Here is a 13,323-nt window from a genome sequence, read left to right as displayed (position 1 = left end):
CACCCGTCCAAGGCAGCTTGAGAGCTGCCCACTAAAAGACTATAAAGGCACTGAAAACACCAAAACTCCCATCAGCAAAAACAAAGCAGAGGGCAAAGTAATTCCAGAATCTAGAAACAGTCTCCACTGTGTGTGAAACTAAACTGATGAGGGGAACACACCCAAATGTCACCTTGCGCCATAAGCAGGATCTACCTCTGTGAAATGAGAGACGTTAGTGATTAGAAGGGAGGGGTTGCCTGGAAAGGTACAGGATTAACACTTCATATCTTCCCCCTATTCATAAATCAAGGGTCTGTATCACTCAGAAAGCTGAGTGAGTGCAGCTCCTTCATGGGGACACAATGTGGCTTTCTTACAATTTTTTATGTGTCCACTGTAAGTTAAATTGTGTCCGCTAAAAAGACAGGTTCTAACCCCTGATACCTCTGAGTGGGACTGTGATAGTCAGGTTCATGTGTCAACTTGGCCAGGTGGTAGTGCCCAGTTGTTTGTTCGGGCAAGCACTGGCCTGTTGCTGTGAAGACATATCATGGACTTAAATCATGACCACCATGTTAGCTGCATCCATAACTGACTGCATTTGCTAAGGGAAGTGTCTTCTGCAATGAGTGACGCTCAATCTAATCACCAGAAGGCTTTTAAGAAGGATTCAGAAGAGACTATCATTCTTCCTGCTTCAACCAGTCAGCCTCTCCTGAGAGTTCGTTGAGGACCTTCATTGGAGCTGCCAGCTGGCAGCCTGCCCTACAGATCTTGGACTCTTATATCCCAGCAGTTGCATGAGACACTTTCATAAATTTTATATTTACAGGTATCTCCTGCTGATTCTGTTTCTCTAGAGAGCCCTAGCTAATACAGAGAACTTATCTGGAAATGGGGCCTTTTCATTAAAATGAGGTCATATTGGATTAAGGTGGCCAGAGAGATCCAAGCGAAGACAGCATGTTAACAGAGGCAGAGATTGGAACCATTCAGCCTGAGTCACCAAAAGCCAAGAAGAAGCAAGGCAGGATCCTCTCCTTGAGCCTTCATAGAAAGCATGGCCCTGCTGACTGATTTTGATTGTCTAGCCTCCAGAACTGAGAGAGGATGGATTTCTGTCCTGGTAAACCCCTTGGTTTGTGGTACTTTGTTATGGCAGCCCTAGGAGGCTAATGAAATCCCCTTCTGATATGGCAACTTTCTGTATCCCCTTCAGATAAGAAAAGAGACAAACCTGTGTTACGTGGTACCCTGGAAGTGCAGTCTTCACGGCGCTTTGGGGGAAGAAAGAGACGAGAGGAGCCCACATGGTGCCTTCTGGGAACTGTCATCTTATTCATGCGCTCTATTGTTGAAAAGCATCAGAGAGCAGGCCCTGACCTCAGAGAACTTACTGGAACTTGAGTTGCCTACTAGCTTCAGGGATTTGCACTCAGAGTTCTTCCCCTCAGCATGCCTCCACTCTGAAGAAATGAGGACCACTCACCCTCTGGCTGATGGACAGAGAAAATAGCAGGAAATCAACTGTCATTTGGCAAATTCTGAGTCTGTATAGCTCTTACCTTACTCAAAAAGGAAGGAAAATAACACAGGATCTATGAGAAAATGCAGCCAGCCAGAAGGAAGGGGATAGCATCGTGAATGCCAACAGTATTCTGAAACTATCTTACACAATACTGAAAATATTTTACTTCAGAATATAGAAGAACAGGAAAGGTGAAATTCAAGAGGTTATAAGACAATGCCTGTGTGTTAGAAGGCATGCAAAATGCTAATAACAGAATGATCTGAAGGAAAGACATGTGAGGTCATGAAAACTTGCAGGGTACAATATTGGCAGTGAAAATACATTCACAATAATAGCGATAAAGAGCAGAAATAGTAAAATCAAAAAAGTCAGATCAGTGAATCTCAGAATTAACTTGAGATGCTTTCTCAGAATACAGTGGACAAAATATGAAAACAATGTGAGAAAAGATAGAAGGAAAAAAATGGAAGCGTGAAAATAAAGAAGGAAAAACAAAGATATGGGTAATTAGTGTTTCTAAAGAAGACACCAGAATAAAACAAAAGTAATGATAAAAGCTAAAGAGAAAATATCTTAAGCTGAAGAAAAATAGTCATACTATATTTAGTTTGAAGAATTTATCATGAACCAGAAATTTTTAAAAATTGATGAAAAGATTTCACCTAGATTAATTTTTGGCAATTTTTTAAAATGTGAATAAAGAAAACAATTTGTCTTTGATCTGTAAATGCAATATAAAGTTATTATCAGAGGCCAAAATTCTATATTGCCCATCTTTCTTTCTTCAAAAAAAAAAGCCACTCGACATAAAGCAACCAATGAAGAAATTAAACAAAATTAAGACTTTAAGAATAAAGTCAGATATAACAGAACTGGTGATTGATACATACTAAAATAAGCAAGCCATATAGAGATAAACCTAAGTAACTAGAGTAAATCTAGCTATAAATTCAAATGAAACTGCCAAAATTTATTCTCAAATGTAAAAATCATAGAATATGGAAAAAAAAGCATTGGATTACAATTGTCAAGACTTAAACCCCAGCTCATATAAACAAAGTTGGGAAATAGAAGCAAGAGAACGCAAAATTTTGCTAAATTTCTAATCTGACTAACAAGTGGTTCAAAGGTGGTGGTTTGAATCAGTTTTTATAATTAGAAAAATACAGGTTAAAGAATGTTTATGGAAACCAAAATTATTCACCAATACAACACAACAGAGTATATATTCCTGAAAAAGATAAAATGATTGAAGTTTAACATTCAGCATGAATAGTAAGAAATCCAAATTTCCATCCATAGGATAATAATTAAGGAGATTATTATTATTATTATTATATTACATTATATAAAACCTAGCCATTAAAAATCACATCTTAGAATATTTTGTCTAAAGAGGAAGTAAGAGGAAAATTTTCAAAAAGTTTTCACCCTGTGATCTCAATTTTGAAAACATAATATTTTATATATTATGTAATTTAGGGCATAGAATAAATACAACCATGGTGGGAGGAAAATCTCAAGGATACATACCAACAGGTTAATAGTGATGGAAAGTTATAGGTGATTTTAATTTCCTTCCATTTCCTTTTCAGTATATAGGTAGATTTTGTGCCAAAAAACACTTAAAACAAATGAGGAGACCATAAATATAAGATAATATCATGTTATATATTAGGGATCAGCTGATTTTTTCTGTAAAAAGCCAGAGAGTAACTTTAGGCTTTGCAAAAATCACACAGTTTCTGTGGCAATTGCTCCACTCTATCATGTATAATACATAAATGAATATGACTGTGACCTAATGAAACTTTATTTACAAAAACAGGGAGAGTGCTAGATTGGAGGCCACAATTTGCCAACCCCTACTATATATCAGTATCTGACACTGAATCTATAAAAATTATTTAACCATATTATTTTTCTGTTTTCTGCAATTGTCAGAGGCATCTGGCATGTGTGTAGGTCAGTGCTGTCCAATGGAGCTTTCTCATTTATCCAACAGTGCTGAATTAGCTCCTGCTACATGCAGGCACTCTGCTGGGTTCTGGGAAAACAGTGATGAACAATCAGACAGGGTCCCCACCCTCATGTTTAACTACAAAAATGGCTATATATGCTAAAATATGCATGCAATAAGATGGAAGAAACATAAGTGAGCTAGCCAAATATATGATGCTTATAGGAGAAATAAGTTAAATATGGGAATAAATTTAAAAAATAAAAGGATGAAGAGGGGTCCAATTATAATAGAGAATGGTGAGATCTGTGTAACTTGAGAGGGTCTAGTGGAATTCAGATGTAAATTTTTAACCCTCCATCGGCCAAGCAAAACCTACCTGCAGACAAGAGTCAGTCACAGGGTGACCACAGGGTAACCTAACTCTCACCTTATTTAGAATCCAGAGGAGAAATTTTCCTCTATCCTGAATGACTGGCCTGTTTTGCCAGATGTTTTAACAGACATACTTGATTTAACGGATGTATATTTTTTATCTTACAGAAACTGTGAATCACTTCTTAAGTATAATTCACCTTATACTTAAAATTAAGTACAACAAAAAAAAGGAAAAATTAAAATTAGGTATAAAATGAATGCAAAGACTAAAAGAGGATAGTACAATGAGTTTTATAAATATATAAATATTTTTTATATATTTATATATTTTATATATTTTATATAAATATATAAATATATAAATATACCCATGCAACCACCACTCCAGTCAAGATTTAGAGCAGGAATCAGAAAACTATGGATTGCAGGCCAAATCTGGCCCACCACCTGTTTTTGTCAGGCCTGCAAGCTAAGAATGGTTTTTATATTTTTTGCATGGTTAAAAAAAATATCAAAAGTAGAACATACTTCATGAAACATGAAATGTATATGAAATTCAAATTTCAATGTGCACAAAGTTTTATTGGAACAGTCATATTCATTCATTTACATGTTGCCTCTGGTTGCTTTAGGACTACAATAGCAGAGGTGAGTGGTTACAGCAGAGATTGTTTGACCCACAAAGCCTAAAGTATTTACTATCTGAAAGCTCTGATTTAGAATATTACCATTATACCAGAAAATTTTCTTTGCAGAAAATTCCATATACCTACCTAGACAACCACTGACCTGATTTCTATCATTGTAGACTGGATTTATCTGTTCAAAAACTTCATATAAGTGAAATCATATCGTGTATATCCTTTACAGTCTGGATTCTTTCATTAAAAAGTCTGTTAAATGCACCCATGCTGCTGCATGCATCAGCAATTTGTTCATTTTTATTGCTGAGTAGTATTCCATCTTATGAATATACCACAATCTGTATATCCTGTGTTGACAGACAGTTAAGCTGTTTCCAGTTTTTAGCTATTAGGAATAAAGTTGCTATTACCATTCATGCACAAGTCTTTCGTGTAGAGGTTTCTCATGATAAATTCCTAGTAGTGGAATTGCTGGGTCATGGTGTAGGTATATGTCTAACTTCATAAGCAACAGCCAAAATTCTTACCAGCAATTCATGAGAGTTCTAGTTGCACCATAATCACATGAGCAGTTGGCATTGTCAGTCTTAAATTCAAACCAATCCAGTTGGTCTGAAATGATATCTCATTGTGATTTTAATTTGCAATGCCCTAATGTCTAATGAGGTTGAGCATCTTTCCATATGCTTATAAGCTCACGTGCATATTTTGTGAAATGGTCTAAAACTGTGACATTTATAACTACTTCTGTTTCCTACTTGCTCTACTTTGAGGTTCCAAGCTAAATTATCTAAATATAATAACAGTATAGGATAAAGTTTGGCGTTTTCATTTCTTCTATCACTTATTTTCCCTTTTCTGCCACTTTTCTTTCATCTATTTGATTTTTATCCTGCATTTGTCTACTTTTTTAGCATTACTCAAATCCTGTTCTGGAATGAGGCAGGTGAGAACTAAGGGGAGTGCCTGTTAAGTGCCAGGAACTATGCTAGACACTGGGAATACAGAAAAGAAGATCCCTATTCTCAGGAACCAAAGAAGCTGGTGATTATTATAGAAGGCAACAAATATAGTGACACAGTTAAGGAGAAGGCCAGCAGGGAACATGGGAGGTAGAGGGACAGTGAACTTCCTAGAGAAAATGCCTCTTGAGAAAATTAGCCTCACTAATGGAGATATATTAAAGTTGATTAAAGAATAAGTCATGGTATTTTCCATCAGGGTCAGGCTTTCTACATCTCAGGAGTGCAATGGAGATGAACAATCATGAAGGATCCTGACTTGGCATGTTTTCCAATCCAGCCTTTCCAGGGGAAGCCCCTAAACAATATAATGCCCCAAACTTCACAGAGGAAATGACAGAACCCTGTAACTGAGGCCAAGTGGAAGCCAGGATTAAGTTCTGCATTCCCTGTGAGAATGACCAGCTGCATATTCCCCAGACCTGTTACTAAAATTACTTCCAATCCTGGAAATGTGGTCAGGTGCAGGTGATGCAAGGAGAACCTGGAGAAGCCACAGCAGCCATTGTAATACTGAAAGTTAAAAAGGCACTGCAAGCTGAAGAATGAGACATTCATGTTGAATGCAGAAACCCAGAAAATGGGCATCCACTGCACAACCATTAAGGAAGAAAACATGGAATGTATTGTTGCATTTATATCTTATGCTGCTATTGGCTTCATCATTAAGGAGAGCTTGCATCTGAGGGAAACCTAATAATGAAGCAAAAGTTGCACAATTTCTACCTGAATTCCAAGATAATAAGTATTACAATGTGATCCAAGAAGACTGGCTCACATTTCATGCCTAATAACTTCACATTTCAGCATGAACAGGTGTGTTAAAACCAGGTAACTTTATTACATATATAGGGATTTCATAATTAAATAGGAATATTTCCATGCAAATAAATTCATAGGTTGAAAGTTTTTAAAAACGAAATAGGTTCCTACTCACCTACAAGAGTTTGGGAGGTGATGGAAAATTCAGAATGAGCCACGATTGTTATATGGCTACCTGGGAAACATATGTCACAGTAAACTCACTTGTCCTCCCAGGCTCTGGACTAGGCTTACCTTACCTGAAGAAGATGTTCATTCTGGGGCCACATATTTTTAAGAGGGAAAAATGGAGAGTTAACATGATGATATGATTAATAGTCATTGACTTTTTTTGAAGTGCTTACTAAATACCACACTAAGCACAATGCAACCGAAAATAATCCTAGGCTTTAGAACTTTGCAAAAATTAGAGATGGGTCCCTTTTCTGCAAGGAGAGGGTATTACTTAACCATTGCAATATAAAAAATCATTACAGAATTTAGCAACTCAGATCAACAAACGTTTATCAACTCATGCTGTTTCTATGGGTCAGGAAGTTGGGAGCGGCTTGCCTGGGTGGTTCTAACTCAAGTTTGTTCATAAGGTTGAGAAAACTTTGTCAACCAGAGCATCTTTAAAGAGCCTCCTTTTAAGATGGTGCACTCACTTCACTCATAGCAAGAGACCTGTTCTTGCTGCTTGAGTCTCCCCAGAAGGTTGCTTGAGCATCCTTACAGCACAGTCAGGAATTTCCTCAAGAGTTAGTGATCTTATCAATGTTCATAGTAGCATTATTCACAATTGCCGAAAGGTGGAAGCAATCCAAGAGTCTATCAACTAAAGAATGAATAAATAAAATGTGGTCCATCCATACAATGGAATATTATTTGGTGAAAAATGGAATGAAGTTCTAATACATGTTGCAACATGGATGAACCTCGAAGACATCATATTGAGTGAAATAAGACAGCCACAAAAGGACAAATATTGTATGATTTCACTGACAGGAAATAATTAAAATAGGCGAATTCATAGAGTCATAATCTAGATTAGCATTTGCCAGGACTGGGTTGGGGGTAAGGAATGGGAAGTCAATCCTTAAACTGTATGAAATTTCTACTGTGGTTGCTTGTAAATTTTTGGTAACTGATAATGGTGAAAGTGGCAAAATACTGCAAATGTCATTAACAGCACTGAATTATATATGTGAATGTAGTTAAAAAGGGGAATTTTCCGTAGTATGTATGTTACTAGAATAAAAATTAGAAGAAAAACGGGATGGTACAACTCAATGACTCTTATTGTAAATTATGGTCTACAGTTAATAGCACAATTATAAAAATGTTCTTTCATGAATTATAACATATTACCTCACTAATGTAAGGTGCTAATAATAAGGTGGCATATGAGAACTGTTTTATATATTTTATGCATGATATTTATGTAAACCTATAACTTCTCTAACAATAAATTTATTACTATTTTTTAGTAAAAAATAAAAATAAGTCATGATGCCCAGAAAAAGAAGGGGCATATGATGGAGTGGGGTGAGGGGGTGAAGCATGGAGGTACAAGGGAGAATGTCCCAGACAGAAGGAATATCAAATGCAAAAGTGCATGATGCATCCTTGTAGCTCCCAGAGTTTAGCACAACTGGAGCATAAGGTGGAAAAAGTTGGGGAAGTGAAGGGCAGGTCACACGACACCTTCAAAAATCCCACTGGCCAAAGAAAGCTATGTGGCCAAACTCAAAGTGGAGAAACATCACTGATCTTCAGAAGCAAGAACTGCAAACTAGCCAAGGAGGTCAAAGAATTGAAGGCATTAATGTAATCTGCCACAGCAGCATTCCATGGGCGAAATAATGAGTGCCTAAAGGAAAAGTTGGGAGAACAGATCAGACAACCTGGATTTCTGAACTATATTTGGATATGAAAGGTAGCCTGACTGATGTGGTTTCCTACTTCAGAAACAGTTCAAGGAAATATGACAACAGCACAGAGTATGTGACTGTCCCAGAAACCCATCTCTAAATAGCTACAAATCGGATAACTACCAACCACAAGATAACAGTCGAACTGGAGCCTCATTGAACAAACCAAAATCCTCTATGTGATGGCAGATATCATATGGGTCTTTAGATTGGATTTTCATATGTACAGCTAAAGCAGATATTCTTCCTCAAAAATCCTTGTCAGCAGTCATTCTGTTGCCCATTTATCATCAGGCATGTGATTATAACCATGGAATAATTAAACTGCAACTGGCACTAATGCAATTGCATTGTTAAAAATCATTCCTGAGCACCACACTTATCCCAGTACTAGTTAACTGCTATGCTAATATCTTGGCACATGTGACTAATAATGGAATGAATTATAACTATGTTTGGATCACATTACATTGCTTCAAGTGTATCATAATATTTTATAGCTTAATGGAGAATCTGGATTCTGACAATACAGAAAAAATAAATCTCAGCCAATCATCGTCCATTTAAAAAAAATCTACTTTCAGCAGCCGACAAAGTTTTAACCATCAATAACAATTACCCCAAACCCTTTCTGACATAATAGGTAGATATTTAATATCAAGAACACAAAATACAGCCTCGCTAATGGAGATATATTAAGATATTGATTAGTTATGCAAGAAAGTTTATGTTTATTCCATTCCCACTACTAATTATGAGCAGGCTATTGACTACTCCTTGAACCACATCTTTTAGTCCATTTCCCTTTCTCGGCCCAAGAGTACACTTGGCTGGCAGATACTCAGAACAAACAGACATTCCTAGAAAACGTGAACCATATGTGCAATCCAGGGTAGCAAGCGTTTACCAAATGCTGACTAGGTACTTGTTACTGGGGGGTGCCAGGACTACAGAGCTAAAAGCATGGACCCATTGCTCAAGATGCTTACAGTCCAGTGGGGGAGACAGACAAACCTGCAGAACATATAACAGGGCAAGATGAGCTGGGGACATGCCGAGAGGCAGCCAAGCAGGTGGGGAATTGGACAGGCAACTAATGACTATAACAGATGGCAGGGCTTTGGGAGGAAGCAGGGGAGCTGGAGCATGGCCTCCAAAAGAAATGCCTTTTCAACATGTTCCTTAAGTTATCATGTAGACATGACGGTTGCTAGAACTCTAAGGGGAAAAAAAATGTTAAAGGAAGTAGTGTGAAAGCAAGACCTGGAGACATGTACAGAGACAGCCAGAAATTGGAACTGGCCCAGCTGGTTCCCTCACCCAACCATCGGGCAGCCTGCTGTGGGGCCATGTCCAGTCAGATCCCCACAATGGCTTTTAGGGCCCAGCAACAAAGATTGGTCTCCCAAAGGAAGCGCGAGTGTTCCAGGGTTTGAAGAGGGGAGATCTCAAGACAAAGGGTAGAGAAAGTCAGCAGGAATTCAGAAAAGGCCCCATAGAGATGTGGCATTTAACATGATGCAAGAAACAAATGTATTTCTTGATGTTTCAATCACTACCAATGATTTTGAAGAATTTTCTATCTCTCTGTTGGAAACTCTCCTGTCTAGGACTAAAGGAGGTGGTTGGCTCCTGTTCCTAAACTGGTCATGGACGCTTGCTTCCTGCATGTGGGGTGCAAAGATCTCAAAGAGTCTTAATAAGAAGGGAAAAGCCAAAGCTACCACTTTCTGGCCCCAAGTGTCCCACAAACAGCCACCCAGGGCTCAGTGTATTTCTATATCTCTATGGGCAGCAGCAAAGTACAAGGAAAAGTTGCCACCCCTTCTCTGAGAAGTCTTCTAAGAATGAAGCTCGTTTGCAATGCAAAGCAACATAAAGAGAACATTCTTTTAGTGTTGAAGACATGTGTCAATTCCCCAGGCAATGGGAAATGGCAAAGACTGATGTTATGGTGTTATTTTTTAAGGCATATGAAAAAGTGAAAGATTCCCATTTTTTCACACAGAGGTAAATGGAGTAAGAGAAAGAAGACTCTTTTTTTTTTTTTTTTTAAGAGAGAGGGAGGAAGGGAAGGAAAGACAGAGAGAAGGAAGGAAGGATGGGAGGAAGAAAGGGAAACATCTTTAAACATTTTCTTGTTCTATTGTATTTTGTTTGCTCGTTTGTTCTCTACATGGGCTGGGGCCGGGAATCGAACCGAGGCCCTCCGGCATGGCAGGCAAGCACCCTGCCCGCTGAGCCACCGCGGCCCGCCCCAAGAAGACTCTTTTTAACTCTGATCTGTTTTCTTGTGCGACACTGCTTTGAATGCTAATGCCTGTAGGCTATAAAGGAATTCAGGTGAGAGACTTTCCTTCATTCTAAATTTAAAAACAACAGAACTAGACCTCAAGGCTATTTCTGCCTTGAAACTCCTCCCTGAACATAGTGTTTCACAATTACAATACAATGTTTAACAAAGAATTGTTTTCTTTCAATCTGTAGCAAAAATGAACTGAAGACACTCTGCCAGTCACTCGTGGTGTCAAAGTTGCTGCAAAGTAAATAAGAGAGCATTAAGGGTATAGTATTATTTCCTTCTCAGAGCCAATCAACATGAAGCGTATATATTACAGTGTGTATAAAACCTTGTTTCTGCCTTACTACAGGGCTACTCGAACATGCCCTGATGCTGGACAGACCCAGGAGTTCTCAGGGAAATTGAAACCTCAACCAAGGGCTAGCATCATGACAGTTCTTGACTCAATTGCAGGAAAGAATTCAAGGATTAATCAGCATGTAAAAGAATCTAAAGACTAGCCAGTGTATACAGCTCAAAACTTTAATGCATATTAAAGGTACACGCTCTAAGGGAGATGAGCTTGGGAGTTCTTCAAAGGAGAAGCAGTCTGAGGTTGGGATCCTTGCGTTATAAGGACTTGGAGGCACTCTTCTTCCTCTGGCTAAGTTAATAAGGGATTGACGAGCTGAACTTTTCATTGGTTCTTTCTAGGTGCCGACCTGAATGACAGCTGGCGGAGGGGGGGGGCGTGGGTCAATGCATGGAGGGGGAGGCTAGGTGCCTAAAGGAACTTTTTGCAATGGATCTTAGGGTCACTTCCCCCTACTCCTTCCCTATCTATTCTGTCTCAGCCCTACACACAGAACATGATGCCAATTAGAAAATGGCAACAAAAGTCCTAAAGCTCACAAGCGCCCCATGACTACATCTACCTAAAATTGTTATAACTCAAGGCAAATGGTCATACACTTTGGCACTGCTGTCCCTAATGACATTCTCACCTAAAGGATCATCCACACCTTCTAATTTTTGTCCACAACCTTGGGGTGTTTGTCTTCTTCAACTAGCTGGTGAGCTCCTGAGAGCTGGGGATGCATTCCATTCATCTTTCTATCTTCAGCTCCTCTTACAAGACCTGCCTATGGGTTGGCAACCAGTATGTTCTTATTAACAAATGATATAGAATCTAATGCCCGGGAAGTTTATTATTTGTTCAAATCATACAACTAATTAGTAACAGAATCGGCCCAAGTCTCCCAGTACCCAGCCCCACTATGTTTCCTTTTTAATGCATAGAAAGGAGTTAAATATTATTAATAGTGGCTCCCATTTACTCAGTACTTGTACCATTCATATATTATTAATTGAATCTAACAGACTTAGAATATGGGTAGTACCCATGTGGCATATGGCAAGCCAAAGACCCCTGTTGTCCAAAGTTATAGAGTTAGTAAATTGCCAAGCTGTTAGGTGGACTTAATCTTGCCTGGCCCCCTAACCCATGTTTTTTTCCACTTCAGGATCACCAACTCCCAGATCAGCAAAAATCACAATCATTTGCAGGCATGAGTCTTGCATGGCATGAGACTTTGATATGACCCAATAAATTGTTGACACAGTTTTTAGGGGGTGAAGATCTGTTTCCTCTTGGTGAGAATTTTATGAAAAAATCAGAATCAAAAAAGGAGGGAGAGGAAAACAGGAGGTTGGAGAAGTCATATTCCTATGTTAAAATAATATTAAGGCACTCCCAGAATCGCCTTTGGTACACAGCCTTTGGTACACAAACACCGAAAGGCACACTCTGCCTGCATTTGGGTGAACCAAAGGTGTGTGGGAGCATTTGTCTGCTGTGTTCTTTAGTCCTGTGAGATTAGTAACTCAAGGAGTCATAAAAATAGGTAAACAAACTTTCAAAAGGCTGGACCTACGTTTTCCTCTCAAAAGCCAACAAGGAGCTCCTGCTAAGAGATTGTCACAAACATACAAAGAATCGTGTTACTGCCACAGGAGCCTTTTACCTACAGCTTGGAAATGTGATCTTTTCTGTTCAAATGTGCTTGAAATTCGCTGGGACTGGAAAATAGATTATTCTCTCCTTATAAAGGAGACTGCTCTGTGGAAAAAACAGGTTTTATCTTGGCTGATTTCAACTCTCCTTATGTCAGATTGGACCCAAATAATGTGTCCAGTCTGATTCTCTCTATCTTATCTAGACAGCTGGGATTATGTGGGCTTTTTTGTACTTTAAGTTCAAGGATGCCAAAAGCTGGTCTTGAGGTTCAAGCTCCATAAGCAAGAATAGAACTACAGTCAAATCCAAAGTCGTACTGACTCAGAGGCCAGGGACTATTTGAGAAAAACGAAACCATAGGGATGCTCTGATCTAGTCTCTTCATCTTGCAGGTGAGAAAACTGAGGCCAGGAAAGAAGTGACTACTGCCTTATGAACCATGCAAGAAAAGGGGTTGCACTACATCAGAATCTTGAGATCACCAAGCTGCAATCCGGCAGACTTGTTAATTTTTGCTTGTTTTAAACTGGACTTAGTTGCAAACATTTAAAAATTAGACGGTTCCACATAAATATTCAGAATTCCATTGTCCTTTGAAAAATAGAAGGTCCAGTAATACTGGGCCCACATTCCTTCAAGGATCCATCCGGTAGCTGCCCCTTTAGACAGACAGGGTCTCTCCAGTTTTGTCTGGCCACTGCCAAACCCCATTTCATTAATCTACCATACCAGCCAGGTTCTTGAGGCCACTGTTTCCCAAACTTGGCTATACA

General features: G+C 38.7%; 1 long non-coding RNA gene across 4 annotated transcripts in view; it reads right to left on the bottom strand.

The window, feature by feature from the left end:
• LOC143676568 (uncharacterized) overlaps positions 1-13,323 on the bottom strand; it is a 209,078-nt gene that overhangs the window by 60,035 nt on the left and 135,720 nt on the right. The gene's annotated exons all lie outside the window — the stretch shown is intronic.

Source organism: Tamandua tetradactyla, chromosome 3 (genome assembly GCF_023851605.1).
Source record: "Tamandua tetradactyla isolate mTamTet1 chromosome 3, mTamTet1.pri, whole genome shotgun sequence".
Classification (NCBI taxonomy): Eukaryota; Metazoa; Chordata; class Mammalia; order Pilosa; family Myrmecophagidae; genus Tamandua; species Tamandua tetradactyla.
Note: the sequence above shows the minus strand (reverse complement) of the source record. Positions and strands in the feature narration are given on the sequence as shown.